This window comes from Papio anubis, chromosome 6, assembly GCF_008728515.1.
Source record: "Papio anubis isolate 15944 chromosome 6, Panubis1.0, whole genome shotgun sequence".
Classification (NCBI taxonomy): Eukaryota; Metazoa; Chordata; class Mammalia; order Primates; family Cercopithecidae; genus Papio; species Papio anubis.
Genome location: NC_044981.1, coordinates 118,877,088 through 118,891,681, shown reverse-complemented (window position 1 = coordinate 118,891,681; position 14,594 = coordinate 118,877,088). Strand labels below are relative to the sequence as shown.

The 14,594-nt window shown below is 37.8% G+C and overlaps 1 protein-coding gene across 6 annotated transcripts in view; it reads left to right on the top strand.

The window, feature by feature from the left end:
* PHACTR2 (phosphatase and actin regulator 2) overlaps positions 1-14,594 on the top strand; it is a 372,853-nt gene that overhangs the window by 214,091 nt on the left and 144,168 nt on the right. The window lies entirely within an intron of this gene.

The following is a 14,594-nucleotide window of genomic DNA, read 5'->3' as shown; positions in this document are numbered from 1 at the left end:
GCGATGCGCTCCTGCCGCGCGGGCGCGGGCGCGGGCGCGGGGCTGGCGGCGGGGCCCCGGGGCAGGCAGGGCTAGTCGTCTGGTCGGGTTCCGCTCGGACCCGCCAAGTCCCTCGGAGAAACCCCAGAGGTAGCGCTCGCCAAACTCTTTGTCGTGAAAGAGGAATGCCTTTTGGGATCCAGCCGATTTTACCTTAAAGGCACAGGCTCCATTTTTCTGTGCGCGGTGCTTCGCTGTGGTTTTGTATCCAAATTATTTCGAAGCCAGAAACTTACGGGAAACGCCATTTGTGTATTACTGTGTTTTTAAAAACGCGAAACTTAGAGAGCAAGAGAAACATGCCAACAGGTTTTTCTGTATTTACGCTTGGCTTGCAAGCAGACTAGGAATGAATGCTTTCAAGCTTGTCAACTGATTTATGGTTTGTTATTCGGAGCAGAAGCGCTGATCGCCTTATCCTGGCAGAACGCTGAATACTTAATAACTACCCCCGAAATGCGTAATTGTTTCAAATGAGACTTGTTTTGTTTATAATAGACACAGCAGCTATAACATTTAGGGAAACATACCTCATGAACTTAGTTCTCCAGGACTAAAGTTAGTTTTATGGAAACGTGTGTAACGTGTCTGAGTTCTAATGCTCTGTTTTAAAAGTCTCTTTTTTTTCCATTTTCTTAAACAAAAAGAGGGAAGGAAGGTACGTCTGGCATTTCCCCAGCAGTGTAGGGCTTAAAAAAAAAAAAAAAAAAAAAACTGTTTGGTGGTGTTACTTGTGATTGGATAAGGAAATAAATTTAAAAGGTACTATTTTGATATTTTTCCATCAACGATTAAAAATAAAACTCAAAGGGACCATTTAAGTCGTTCATTGAGATATTTGATACACTTTTGAAATTGTGCAAACATCAACAGGATCTTGCTGAAAGGAAATGACAGGGCACAGAGGAAGGTTTTTAAATCTGCCTCAGGATGTCTAGCTAGATAGCATTCTGTCATTCCAACCTCCCACCCCACTTTATACCCAGTGGGTTTCTTTAGGTAGCACAGCTTCACTCCCTGAGATACCACAAGCTTTGCTGAGGTTTCTGTTAATATCATAGAAGACCTCTCTGCAAAGAAGGGACATCAGAATCAGAATATACCTTCTTTACCATTAATGACATGGCTACAGCTCTGAACATCAAAAAGACTTCATGTTGATAGCTTTTCGAGAGATTTAAAAAATCCTACTCAATTTTAAATTTAGTAAAACTATTTTGTGCAAATAAGACTCGGTTTCCTTTGTCTTACCTTAAAGTAGTGTGAGACTTCTTTTCATTTCAAGGAAGGGTTATATTTTTAAATTTGTGCACCCGCAAAGATAGAATTAAATTAGTACTCCAATACGAGAGGTATACAGAGAGTATTGTCCTGAATTTAGTGATTTTTATCACAAAATATTATTCGAGTGAATATTAGAAAAGCAAATTTTGCCTTAATAAAAATTAAGGATGTCTAACAAGCAAATAAAATCCTGAAGTGAGGCTCCCTGCCTCTTACCCAGTACAGCAAAAAACACCCGGATTGCTATAATTCCAAATCAAATGACTGATTATAATGAGAACCTGTAATCTACTTAAGTAAAAAGTGTTTTAAACAAAAAGTTATGCTTGATCATAGAAGATAATTAAGAGAAATATCTCACAGAATGGTGTTATACTTAAATTGCAGGTCCTCAGTTTTGTGGATTAAAAATGTGTATGAATTGAAATGACCAATCCATACATCATAAATCGAGGGTTTTTTTTTCAGTTAAGGGATGACAGTGGTTATGACTTAAGTTGTGGTATTGTAAAAGCAGAACAATTTTCTCGTGGCATCCAGTATCTCTAAGTCTATTAGAGCTACCCCGTTTCCCTGAAGGTTTGTCATCAGATTCTAAGTGAAAACCAAAAAATAAAAATAAAAAATAAATAAAATAACTTTCGCTGAGTTTTATATTCATGTCGGTATTTTTCTGAGTCTGAGACTATCAAACTCTCTACTATTCCAGGTATTTTGTTCACTCCTTGCTAGCTGTTTAACTCTGGCTTTACAGATGGTGTGAAGATCCTTGTTTGATCTTAGCCATCGACTAGTTGTTTAAGTCTGGAGCAGCTGCTTAGGATTACAGTATTAAAGATGATTCTCATCTTAATTGCTTAGTGGGCGAAAATCTGTTTAAGTCAAAGGAATCAATAGCACAGAGTTTAATTATTCATACTTATCGCTCAATTTGGCCTTTTGTAAAAATCTTCATTATAGGCTAGAAGTTAGCTTGCTTCTCCCCGTTTTGACTTTAGGTTCTCTAGAGCCTTTCAATTTAGGTTGCACCTAATTCTCTGGGTTCTAGGAAGACCATTAATAATTTTTTCTGAAAATATGCAGTTAGATCCATTATTTAAAAAAAAACAGCTGTATTGACGTATAATTCACATACTATAAAATTCACCCATGGAAAGTGTACAGTTCATTGTTTTTCAGTTTGTTCACAGTGTTATGTGACCCTCAGTCTCTATTCCCACCCTATTCAACCAGCGGGCTCTACTTTAATTAAACACTAATCAACTCTTCTGTCTCTATAGATTTGCTTAGTGAGAACATTTCATATCAATGGAATCATAATGTGTCATTTTGTGACTGGCTTCTTTCAGTTAGCATAATGTTTTCAAGGGTCATCCATGTTGTAGCATGTATCAGTTGTTCATTTCTTTTTATTGCCAAATAATATTCTACTGTATGAATAAGCCACATTTTAATTATCCATTTATCAGTTGATGGACATTTGGGTTATTTCTGCTCTGGGCTATTTATGAATAATGCTGCTCTGAACTTAATGTACAAGCTGTTGTGAAAATATGTTTTCATTTCTCAGGTATATATGTAGGAGTGGAATTGCTAGATTATATGGTAGGTAGTTCTATGTTTAACCTTTTATGGTGTTGCCAAGCAGTTTCCAAAGAAGCTAGACCATTTTACATTCCTGCCAGCAGTGTATGAAAGTTCCAATTTCTTCATATCCTTACCAACATTTGTTACTGTCTTTTTGATTATAGCCATCTTAGTAGGTGTGAAGTTATATCCTGTGGTTTTGATTTCCTTTAATTACTAATGACCTTGAGCATCTTTTCATGTGCTTATTGGCCATTTGTATATCTTCTTTGGAAAAAAATGTCTTCAGGTCCTCTGCCTAATTTTAGTTGGATAATTTGACTTCCGTTGGAGTTTTAGGAGTTCTTTATATACTAGATCCAAATCCCTTGTCAGATACATGATTTGCAAATATTTTCTGCCATTCTCTGGGTTGTCCTTTCATCTTGATAGTGTGATTTGCTGCTCAGATTTTTAAAGTTTTGATGATGAGCAGTTTATCAATCTTTTTCTTTTGTAATTTGTGTTTTTGGTATCACATCTGAGAACTACTGCCTAACCAAGGCAAGAAGATTTACACCTATGTTTTCTTCCGAGAGTTTTATAATTTTGGCTCTTACATTTAGGTCAGTAATACATTTTGAGTTAATTTTTATGTGTGGCGTGATGTAGGATTTCAACTTCGTTCTTTTATATATGAATATCCAGTTGTTCCAGCACCATTTGTTGAAAAGACAGTTCTTTCCCCATTGAATGGTGTTCCACTGTTGTCAAAAATTGATTGACTGTATACGTAAGGGTTTACTTCTGGACTCTCAATGTGGTAATGCCAATTACCACAATGTCTAGATTACTGTAGCTTTGTAACAAATTTTGAAACCTAGAACTATGAGTTTTTCAACTTTGTTCATTTAAAAGTTTCTACTGGTTATTCTGGTTCCGTTGCATTTTCATATGAGTTTTGCAATCAACCTGTCGATTTCTGCAAAAAAGCCAATTAGGATTTTCATAGCAATTGTATTGAACCTGTAGATCAATTTGGGTAGTATTGCTATCTTAACAATAAGAAGTCTTCTAATCCATGAACATAGATGTCTTTCCATTTCTTTATATCTTCTCTCTTTTCACCGTGTTTTGTAGTTTTCAGTGTAATGCAGTGGTGTGATCATGGCTCATTCACTGCAGCCTCAACCTTCTGGGCTCAAGTGATCCTCCAACATCAGCCTCTTGAGTAGCTGGGACCACTGGTGCCCACCACCATGCCTGGCTAATTTTTGTATTATTGGTAGAGATGGGGTTTTGCTGTGTTGCCCAGGCTGATCTCAAACTCTAGAGCTCAAGAGATCTACTCACCTGGGTCTTCCAAAATTGCAGGGATTATAGCCATGAGCCACCGTGCCTGGCCTGAACTCATTTTTTAGTCCTACTAGTTTTTCAGTGGATTCCTTATGATTTTCTATATACAAGATCATACTATATACAAGATCTATTTACGTGTGCAAAGAAACAACATTTTAATTCCTCCTTTTAGAGTTGAATGCCTTTTTTTTTTTTCTTATTTAATAGTTCTGGCTAGAACCTTTAGTCCAATGTTAAGTAGAAGCAGCAGTTGTGAGCATTTTTGTCTTGTTCCTGATCTAACAAAGAAAAGTCTTGTTTTTTTGTTTTTTTGTTTTTTTTTTTAACCATTAACTGTGCTATTAGCTATGGTTTCTTCATAGGTTCCCTTCGTCAAAAAGTTCTCTTCTATTCCTAGTTTGTCAGTGTTTTTATCATAAAGATTGTTCAATTTTATCAAAGGTTTTTCCTGCCTCTATTGAGGTGATCGTATGGTTTTTGTTCTTTATCCTATTCATTTGTCACGTTACATTAATTGATTTTTGGTTGTTAAACCAACCTTGCATTCCTGGGATAAATCTCACTTGGGTAATGTGTATAATCCGTTTTGTATGTTGCTGGGTTAGGTTTACAAGTATTTTACTGAGAATTGGATCCATTATTTCTAAGTACAGGCTAAAATGATATGCCCCCAAATAGGATGGTTTCAGTACCCTCTGGCATCATGCCTTAGGAGGACTGAGACTTCTGGTATTTCATTGTAAAGTATAGAGCATGGTAGATTGGATACAATAAGTTTTTGATGAATATATGAATGAGTCAACAAATAGTTTGACTGCTTTAAGCCAATGACTATATGAATGAGAGGTATGTATTATTTATATTCTTTTTTTAGTCCAAGAATTACAGTACTCTGACTGTATTGTCTGAAGGGAGGTGTCTGAATCTAGTAACTATTTCTTCTAGTTTTTTCCAACCCCACCCCATTTTCACAGTGCCACAGACCAACACTTGGCTGCTTCTCCTCAACCCTTGGGTTGAAAGGGCAGACAATGCCACTGTCCGCATTTTTAAGAGATAAGAGAACAAGTAAATAAAGTGTGCAGGATCATATCTAGGTTGTGATAGAACCTGTATTTATCTGTGTCTCTGGGCTTCCAAGTTTTATTCAGGGCCCTGTATTTGTCTTGTCCAGAATATTTATCCATTTCCTTGTAAACCAGGCACAGGAAGAAGTCCTAAAGGCAAAAACTGATAGAGTTTGTTTTCTTTACAGTGTAATATGCACATGGTAGGAAGGCAAACATTACAAGATGGTTTGGGATAAAAAGGAGTTTACCCCCTCCCCGAATCCTCCAGTCCCACTTTCCATCTATAACCCAGCATGAACAATGTTTTTTCATTCCACATAGTTTTCATTCATAGATATCTTTGTCAGCAGTCAAACAAGACATACTATACTTACTGCCCAATACTTCAAATTTTTCGTGTAGTATAACTTGAAAATATTTCCATCTTGATCTCTTTAATCCTATAAATGAACATGATTATAGTATGTGGATATATCAAAACTTCCTTTAAAATAATCCAGTTGTATTTTAATATTGTTCCTGGGTTATCTGCGTATGTGTATGCTATTGTGAACAATACTGAAATGAACATCCGTATCTATGACCTCTCTCTGCACTCCAGGCTCAAATATGCAACTCCCTATTTGACAGTTCTGCTTGAAAACTTGCTGGGCATCCCAGAGGTAACGTAGATCTAATGGAAGATTTGATTTTGTCCTCCAAGCCAGTTCTTCCCTTGACTTTCTACATTTCACCAAATGATACCCCAACCACTCACTTATTCTAGCCCAAGATCTAGGAGTTATTCTTAGGTTTTCCTTCCCTGCTCCACATGGATCCATCAGCAGGTCTTGCCCTTTTTTCTTCCCAAATATATCTCAAGTCCATGCTCTTCCATCTGTCCTTACTGCCACTATCCAAGCTCTGGGACCATCCATACATGGACAACTGCAAGCTACATGTCCTAATGACGTATTAGCAGTAGAGTGGCTAGGTTAAAAGATTTGTGTGTTTTATTTTGATAGACTTTGCTACATTACTCTCAAAGAGGCTCTCTCAGTGTATCTGCTTATTATATGAGACTTTATGTTTCTGTACTCTGTCACCACCACTGCATATCAGGGTCACTCTTAGCCCATAGCCTTGTGAGAATTAGAAGTCACTTCCTCTGGTGAGGCAGCTCCACAGCACAGACTTAACAAGTGGAACATTAGCAGGAATTTAGTTCCCACTCATTCTCTTACCTAGGTGTCCTTCTGCAGTCAACACTCTACACAACTGTACATGACTACAATGCTGTGCATAAATAATTTTTTAGACTCTTTATAAATCTATATTTAAAAAATGGCATCTTATTTTAATTATGAGTGATGCAGGACATTTATATTTATTTTTCTTTGAATTGACTATTTATAGACTTTCCTTACTTTTATGGTTTCTTACAGATTTGTATTTTCAGGAGATTAGCCTTATGTCTATTATATATTTTAACATTTAAAAAACTTTTCTCGTACCTTAAATTTGTTTACAGTATTTTTTTATAGAAAACTTTAAATTTTTAAGTCAAATTGATTAGTCGTTTTCTTTCTTACAAACTAGGGCTATTTCCTCTGCTTTCCTGTATTTTTCTTGTGTTTTGACTATTTGATCTCTGTAATTTATTCTGGCTTAAGATGAATAGATTTAATAATATAAAACTTTTAAACTTTTACATGGCCAAAAAAATTAACATCAGAAAGTTGAAAAGGAAAATAATAAAGTTGAAAGAAATATTTAATTATGTATAAAAAATAATAGTTAATATCATTAATGTAGTAAGACCTCTTAAAAGTCAATAACAAAAAGATAAACAATCACATAGGAAAACAAGTAAATAACATGAACAGACATTTTCTAAAATATCTAATGGTTACAATTGTGAACTCACTATGGACCAGGAACTACTCTAAGTGCTTTACTTGAATTAACTTTTTAATACTTATGACATTTATCTGGGGTAACTAATATTAATATCCCCATTTTATAAATGAGGAAAACCAAAGTACAAGAGCTAAGTAACTTGCCCATGTCACTTGACCAAAGAAGAACATAAGTGATCACTTGGTATATATATGAATTAAGGTTTAAGCAATTAAATGGAAAAAAAAAAAAAAGGGATGCAACTGATCACCGATGAGTATAGCAAAGATTAAAATGAGTAATTCCCAAAAGACAATTGTTTTGTGGTAATTTACATTGGTACAACTTATCAGGAAAGCGGTTTGGCAATATATTTTAAAAGTAATAAAATGTGCACTTAGGCCGAGCGCAGTGGCTCACGCCTGTAATCATCCCAGCACTTTGGGAAGCCGAGGCAGGTGGATTACCTGGGATCAGGAGCTTGAGACTAGTCTGACCAAAATGGTGAAACCCTGTCTCTATTAAAAATATAAAAATTAGCGAGGCGTGGTCGCGGGCACCTGTCATGTCAGCTACTTGAGAGGCCAAGACAGGAGAATTGCTTGAACTTGGGAGGAGGAGGTTGCAGTGAGCCGAGATTGCACCATTGCACTACAGCCTGGATGACAGAGTGAGATTCTGTCTCAAAAAAAAAAAGTGCACTTAGACTACTCTTAGACACAGTAGTTCCTCTTACAGAAGTATATTGTAAAAGAAATAATTAATTGCTCATAAATACAGTTTTTACAAAAGCCAAAAATTGAAATTAATAGTCAAACATCAAGAGACTTGTTGAATTTATTGAAATACAGACATGTGATAGAATAAGCCATTTAAAAATGATGTAAAAATATTTTTAAAGGCAATTTTTATGATAAATAGCATCAACATGTGAAAAGGCAGGTTGTGAAGTAATATGGTTCCATTTAAAAAATATGTAAAAAAGAAAGTTATTTGTACATACACATACACATAGAGGAGAGGAACTTCTCTTTTTTTTTTTTTTTTTTGAGATGGAGTCTTTCTCTTTCGCCTAGGCTGGAGTTCAGTGGCATGATCTCAGCTCACTGCAACCTCCACCTTCTGGTTTCAAGCGATTCTCCTGCCTCAGCCTCCTGGGTAGCTGGAATTACAGGCATGAGCCCCCATGTCCAGCTACTTTTTGTATTTTAATAGAACGAGATTTTATCATGTTGGCCAGGCTTGTCTCAAAGTCCTGACCTCGTGATCCGCCCGCCTTGGCCTCCCAAAGTGTTGGGATTATAGGCGTGAGCTACTGTGCCCACCCAGGAACTTTGTTCTTGAAGAGTTGGTGTGACAGTCATGGCTTTCCCCTGCTTTGGAAATGATCAAACCCAAGGTTTCCATATCCACTGTCCACCTGGCCCTCGTCCGTAATTAAAGTCATGAGCTGACCTGCACCTGTACTAGCTTTTCTCCAGCTGCGTGGATTCTGAGCTTTAAGCTCAGTGGCTGATTTTCAACTACTTTTTTTTTCCTTTGTCAGTGATGAAAACAAAAACATTGGTCCCAATATAGCCACCTTCTTTTTAGGTTTAATTGTTTTTTTAGTCTGTTTGATAATAATGTGAATGTCACTTACTTTGAGAGAAAGAATGTGAGCAAAGTTTCAACATCACCTACTTCTCTTTGGTCCATAGCTCATCAGATTTGGTCAGTGAGTAATATCCCAAATATTTTAATTTTATTTTTAGCAATCTGAAATAGAAAATAATAATAAATTAATTTTATTTTTAGCAGTCTGAAAACATAATGGCTAATGAGCAAGTCACACATCACTCTTGCCTTCTTAATGCAGTGGGGAAGGAAATAAGAATTGCAAGAATTGGTCTTACAATTAAGCCTATTTAATTTGAATAGAGGAAAAATTCCAACTTTTTTTCTTTTCTTTGGGGACTTTACTGTAGCAGGTTAACTGCTAGTCTCTATTCTTGGGAGAAAATATTAATATTTAGTGAAGACTCGACTGGTGCAAAGGTGATATTAAGGATAGAAATAGTCTTAAGAAAATAAACACTTCTTGTTTCCTCCCCACAAAAGCAGGGGAACAAAAACCAACACTACAGAAATACAGAAAGGAATGGGCAAATCACATTACTTGCTAAAAGGTCGCTCTAACCATTATCATTTATACTTATAAACCATCCCTCCATTTATTTTCATTTCAAGGGGCTGGATGTTTTTATTCACATCAACCCTCTGGCAAGTAAAACACTGCAGCCCTTAGCACTAAGGAAATTTGGCTGCCAAGGAAGGACTGAAGTGCTATTTTGCTTAAGAATATCCTGGAAAGCTGTGCTGGTATGTGCTTGGCAGGTATAGTCCTACAAATCAGCCTGTTTTATGAGGGGATATTAAGAAGGAGAAGAGTGGCACCTTCATGCAGCAAGCAGTTCCTAAATTAAAGTTATTATATGTAAAGTGTTATGCTAAGCAAGGTGGGAAGTTTCAAAGATAAATCCTACACAGACCCTGCCCACAAAGCGTCCAGTCTAGAAGATGCTTGGTGAAAATGCGCAGAAATGAGAGTGGAAGGGAAGGGATACCTAGAGAATTGTAGGACTAGATCAGGAGGCAAAACACAGAATGGGGACAAGAATTCAGGCTCTGAGAAGGAAAGGGGTGGAAGGCAATACTGAGAGCCACAGGCAATGGGAACCACTGAAGCTTTTTTTTTTTTTTTCCCCATCAAAACAGAGAAATGATTATTGGTTTGCCCAGGAGATGAGTCGGCCTGCCGCTTGCAGTATAGATTTCATGGGGAGAGACTGAAAGTGGGACCAAGAAGTAGGCTGGAATAATCCAGCAAGGTGAAGTGGATGCCTGATCTGGGGTGAGAGGTGGGTAGAGAAATGGGAGTAGGGTCTCACCCAACTCTCAACTCCCAGAGTTACCCAGTTTGTATCTGCAACTCTGACCTCTCTCTGCACTCCAGGCTCAAATGTGCAACTCTCTATTTGACTGGTCTGCTTAACTTGCTGGGCATCCCAGAGGTAACATAGATCTATACAGAAGGTTTGATTTTTGCCCTTCAAGCCAGTTCTTCCCTTGACTTTCTACATTTCACCAAGTGATACCCCAACCACTCACTTATTCTAGCCCAAGATCTAGGAGTTATTCTTAGGTTTTTTGTTCCCCCTCCACATGGATCCATCAGCAGGTCTTGTCCTTTTTCTTCACAAATGTATCTCAAGTCCATGCTCTTCCATCTGTCCCTACTGCCACTATCCAAGCTCTGGGGCCATCCATTACATGGACAACTGCAGTAGATTCCAGCTGCTCTTCTGCTTCTATTCCCACCCTTCTGCAATTCATTTTCCACAGAATAGCTAAAGTAATTTCTTAAAGCATAAATCATGTCACTCACTCACTCAAAACCTTCCTGTCCTCCCACTGCACTTGGAATGAAATCCAGATTGCATAGTATGGCCCTCGAGGCTCTACATGAGCCCATATGATCCCTGCCCACCTCTCTGACCTCATCTTCCATCACTTTGCCCTGGTCCCCTCTCTACTGCTGCAGTCTCACTGCCTTTTTCAGTCCTCAAACAAGCCTGGCTCAGTCCTACCCATGGACCTTGGCTGTTGCTGCTCCCTATTTGAGACACTCTTCCCTTGGCTCTTCGCAAAGCTGACTCCTTGTTTCGGCTGCATCCTTGCGCTTCATAGAGACCTTCCCTGCCTACCCCTCTCCAGAATAACCCCCCCGGCCGCCACCCACAGCTCTCTGTGCCTTCATTGCACTTAGCACTCAGATAATCTTGTTTGTTTTATTCGTTGTCTCTCTTTGCTAAAACACAAGCTCCATGATCTAAAAGACATCTGTCTTGTTCACCATTGTTTCTTCTTATTCCTAGATATATGCCTGACAACAACACTATTTGTCAAATAAAAGAATAGCTCTGTTTGACCAGGTCATATATTAGTAGAGTAATAGGAACTGAGTAGAAAGTTCAGGGTAATCTAAGAAATGTGGAGTTGTTTAAACTGATTCTTTAATCTTTAATTCTCCAGTCTCTAAATAGCATGCTCTTTGCTACCTATCTATTGAGCTCACAGTATGGAAACCGAAGACATAATTCTCTTTTTTACCCTGCTCCAACCCCTGCCTCTCCCCATTTCAAAATCATACATTTCCTATTATTTCCTATTCTCCCATTTTCTCATGTTCTCAGCAGTCTTTTTTTGAGACGGAGTCTCACTCTGTTGCCCAGGCTGCAGTGCAGTGGCCTGATTTCAGCTCACTGCAACCTCTGGTTCCTGGGTTCAAGTGTTTCTCCTGCCTCAGCCTCCTGAGTAGCTGGGATTACAGGCACCCGCCACCACGCCCAGCTAATTTTTGTATTTTTAGTAGCAATAGGGTTTCGCCAGGCTGGTCTTGCAGTCTGGTCTTGAACTTCTGACTTCCAAAGTGCTGGGATTACCCGTGTGAGCCACTGCGCCCAGCCCCAACATTCTTATATTATGTTTTTGATTATATCAGTCGTCCATATAACAGCAGAAATGCCAGTGATAGCTAAGGCTTGTGGTAAACCACGATTTCTTTTTCTCTTCCACATACCTTTTGTTTTTCCTACTGGTGTTTTTGTTAGATTGCTAAGCGTCCTACATACTCATCCCCATACTTTCTCTTGTTGTGTATTTAATAAATCGCTTGTCAATATGTTCAATATGTTCAAACACTCGAGTTATTCTTTCAGGTTCATCTTGAAGAGCTTCATACATAGCCTTTGCCCTCTTCCCACGTGGACTGGATTTTCTCCGAGCCCACTGTCCGGCTGTTGTCTTGGGATCTCTCTTCATCACGCCAGGGGGATTCCTTCCGCTTTCCTCTTGCATTGAATCTCCAGATTGCTGGATCCCACGCCTTTTTTTTTTTTTTTTTCTTTCTGTGTCTGTTTCCTTATTTTGGCAGAGCACACAGAGTGCTTCTTGAGAAAAGCTCATGGGGTGTGTGGTTTTTGAGTATTTGTGTTAGAACGTGTCTTTATTCTGGCTTCATGCTTGGTTGATAGCTTGGCTGGGACATAAGGTAGCAAAGCAAACTTGCTGCAATATGCACAAACACCACCATCCCTCCCAATTCATCAGGATGAATATTTTCCTTTTATCTAGAAGACTTGATTTTTCTCTTTAGCAAATAGCTTTTAACTCATTTCAAAAGACTTTCTTGGGTTATGGTCACACAGAATCTCAACTTTGACTTGGCTTGTTGCAATGGTCTAAAAAATATTTTATGGAAGTTTAAAAGTTTTATGGTACATAGACTAATTTAACAATGTGCTTACTGTGATAATAATGTGCTGGCATTTTTAAAGAAGACTCACATTTAAGATCTACATTGAATAATTGTGGTATTCCTGTATTTTTCTGTGTTTTTATTTTAGGGATGCAACATCTTTATGGGATGCTGGTTCTGATTGGATCCTGGGGTATTACAAACTACCATTGATATTTCACGAAAGTGCCCAATTGTGAGACTCACTTAGTGTGCAAAATACTGATTGCTGGGTCCCACATTATAGGTCAGCAAAATCAAAGTCTTTTGGAGAGGGGTCTCAGAGTCTGTGTTTTCAACAAACATTCCAGAGGATTCCTAAGGTGAGAAACATCTTCTGGAAAACAAATTATAGGTTAGTTGTACTGTACAGATGCTCCTCAACTTGTGATGGGATTACACCTTGATAAGCCCATCATAAAGTGAAAAAAAAAAATAGTAAGTCAAAGCATGGTAAGTCACGGACCCTCGGTATTTAAATTAAAAAAAAGTCCTCATTTGAATATTTATGTGTGTCTTTCTCTTTACTTGAGGCAAAAGTTACAAAATATCCAGTTCAGAGACTCTGATGTTCTGTACGCAAATGCTGGGATGAATTGGGTCATTCATATTAACTGTTTATGAGCAAATATTCCTATTGTCAAGTGGAATGTTGAGATTCTTATGGAATATTATTGCCAGAAACCTGTTTACTTTTATGTTCATTTTGTTAATATTATAAGCAGCAAAATAATGCATTTCCCACAATAACTAGGTTCGAAGTAAATATGTAGTTACATTAGAAGGCAAGGAAGTTATCAGCAGAATGCCAATTACTGTTTAGGAAAAGGCCACAGAATTTCAACTTGTTGCCTTTTCAAGAAGACCCCTGTGAACTTCATCTGAGGGTGCTGCATGCTAATTACTTAACCCAAAGCCAAAGTCAAAGAACAGGTCTCTAGATGAAAATAGCTGTTTAACAATGAGTAGGAAGAATTATAAGAAAGATTTTAGTAAAATACATTTCTGAAAAGGAGGCTGAGCCCTTTTCCTTTTTAGAACTGTAGGCGGCAAATTCTGAAAATTCCAAAAGGAAGCAATCATTTATTTAAGACTTCTGTTCATGTGTTCCTTTCTGGATAATGTTTGACTTTTTATTTTCGCCTCTGTTTGTACTTTAGGCATCCTTTCCTTTCAATTTTGTGCCTATTTGCAGCCCATTGCCCAGTGTGAAGTAAATTCCATTCAATCTTAATTGGGGTCTCTTAAAAGCTTTTTCTAAAGAATTTTCCAGCCTCCCTGTGGAAGGCCACTGTTTGTTGCCTAAGGTGTTTCAGGGTGTGCTGAACATTCCCTCTGACCTTCCTTCTTGTATAAAAATGTTTCTGACAACAGCTGGGTGGCTCACAGGACTGAGAAGGGCAGTCTAACAGGATGATTCAGGATTGCGCTGATCAATGTCATCTATTATAAAGGTATTTTGTGTTTTTCAAAATTTCTTCTTCTGTAAAGTTAACTTGTGTTGACCTGCCAACCTGTTTATGAAAGAGCCAGGTGAGAATGGAAACTTGGAATAAACCAGAACAAGTTAACTGAGCTCATGCCGTGGGTTCCTGTTGGCCTGACTGCGCTGTGCTTCATTTTCCTAAAGGCCTCTAAAGCAGAATTGTATACATCTGTGCACAACTAATGTTCTGTTGCTTGGAAAGTACTTGACTGCCAATTTTTTGAAGAAAACATGAAAAGAATAAAATCAAACATGAGATTTTTAGAAGAATTTAGAACTGTACACTTTTAAAAAACTGAATCCCCTTCAGTCATCCAACCACAGAATGTCAGAACATACGTATACCTCATTTTCCAAACAAGAATGTTTTAATTTAGGAAGCCATTATAAAGTAATCATAGCAAAATCCTTCAAAGAACTTTTCTTTTTCCTTCTTTCAAGTGGGCTGAGGTGGAGGTGAGGTTGAAAGCTGTGTGACATTTTCACTTTACATTCGACATGTTAATAAATAACTTTGCAGATAATAGTAAATGTCTGTACAGTATTAGTCTGCTAAGGCTGTCATAACACCATA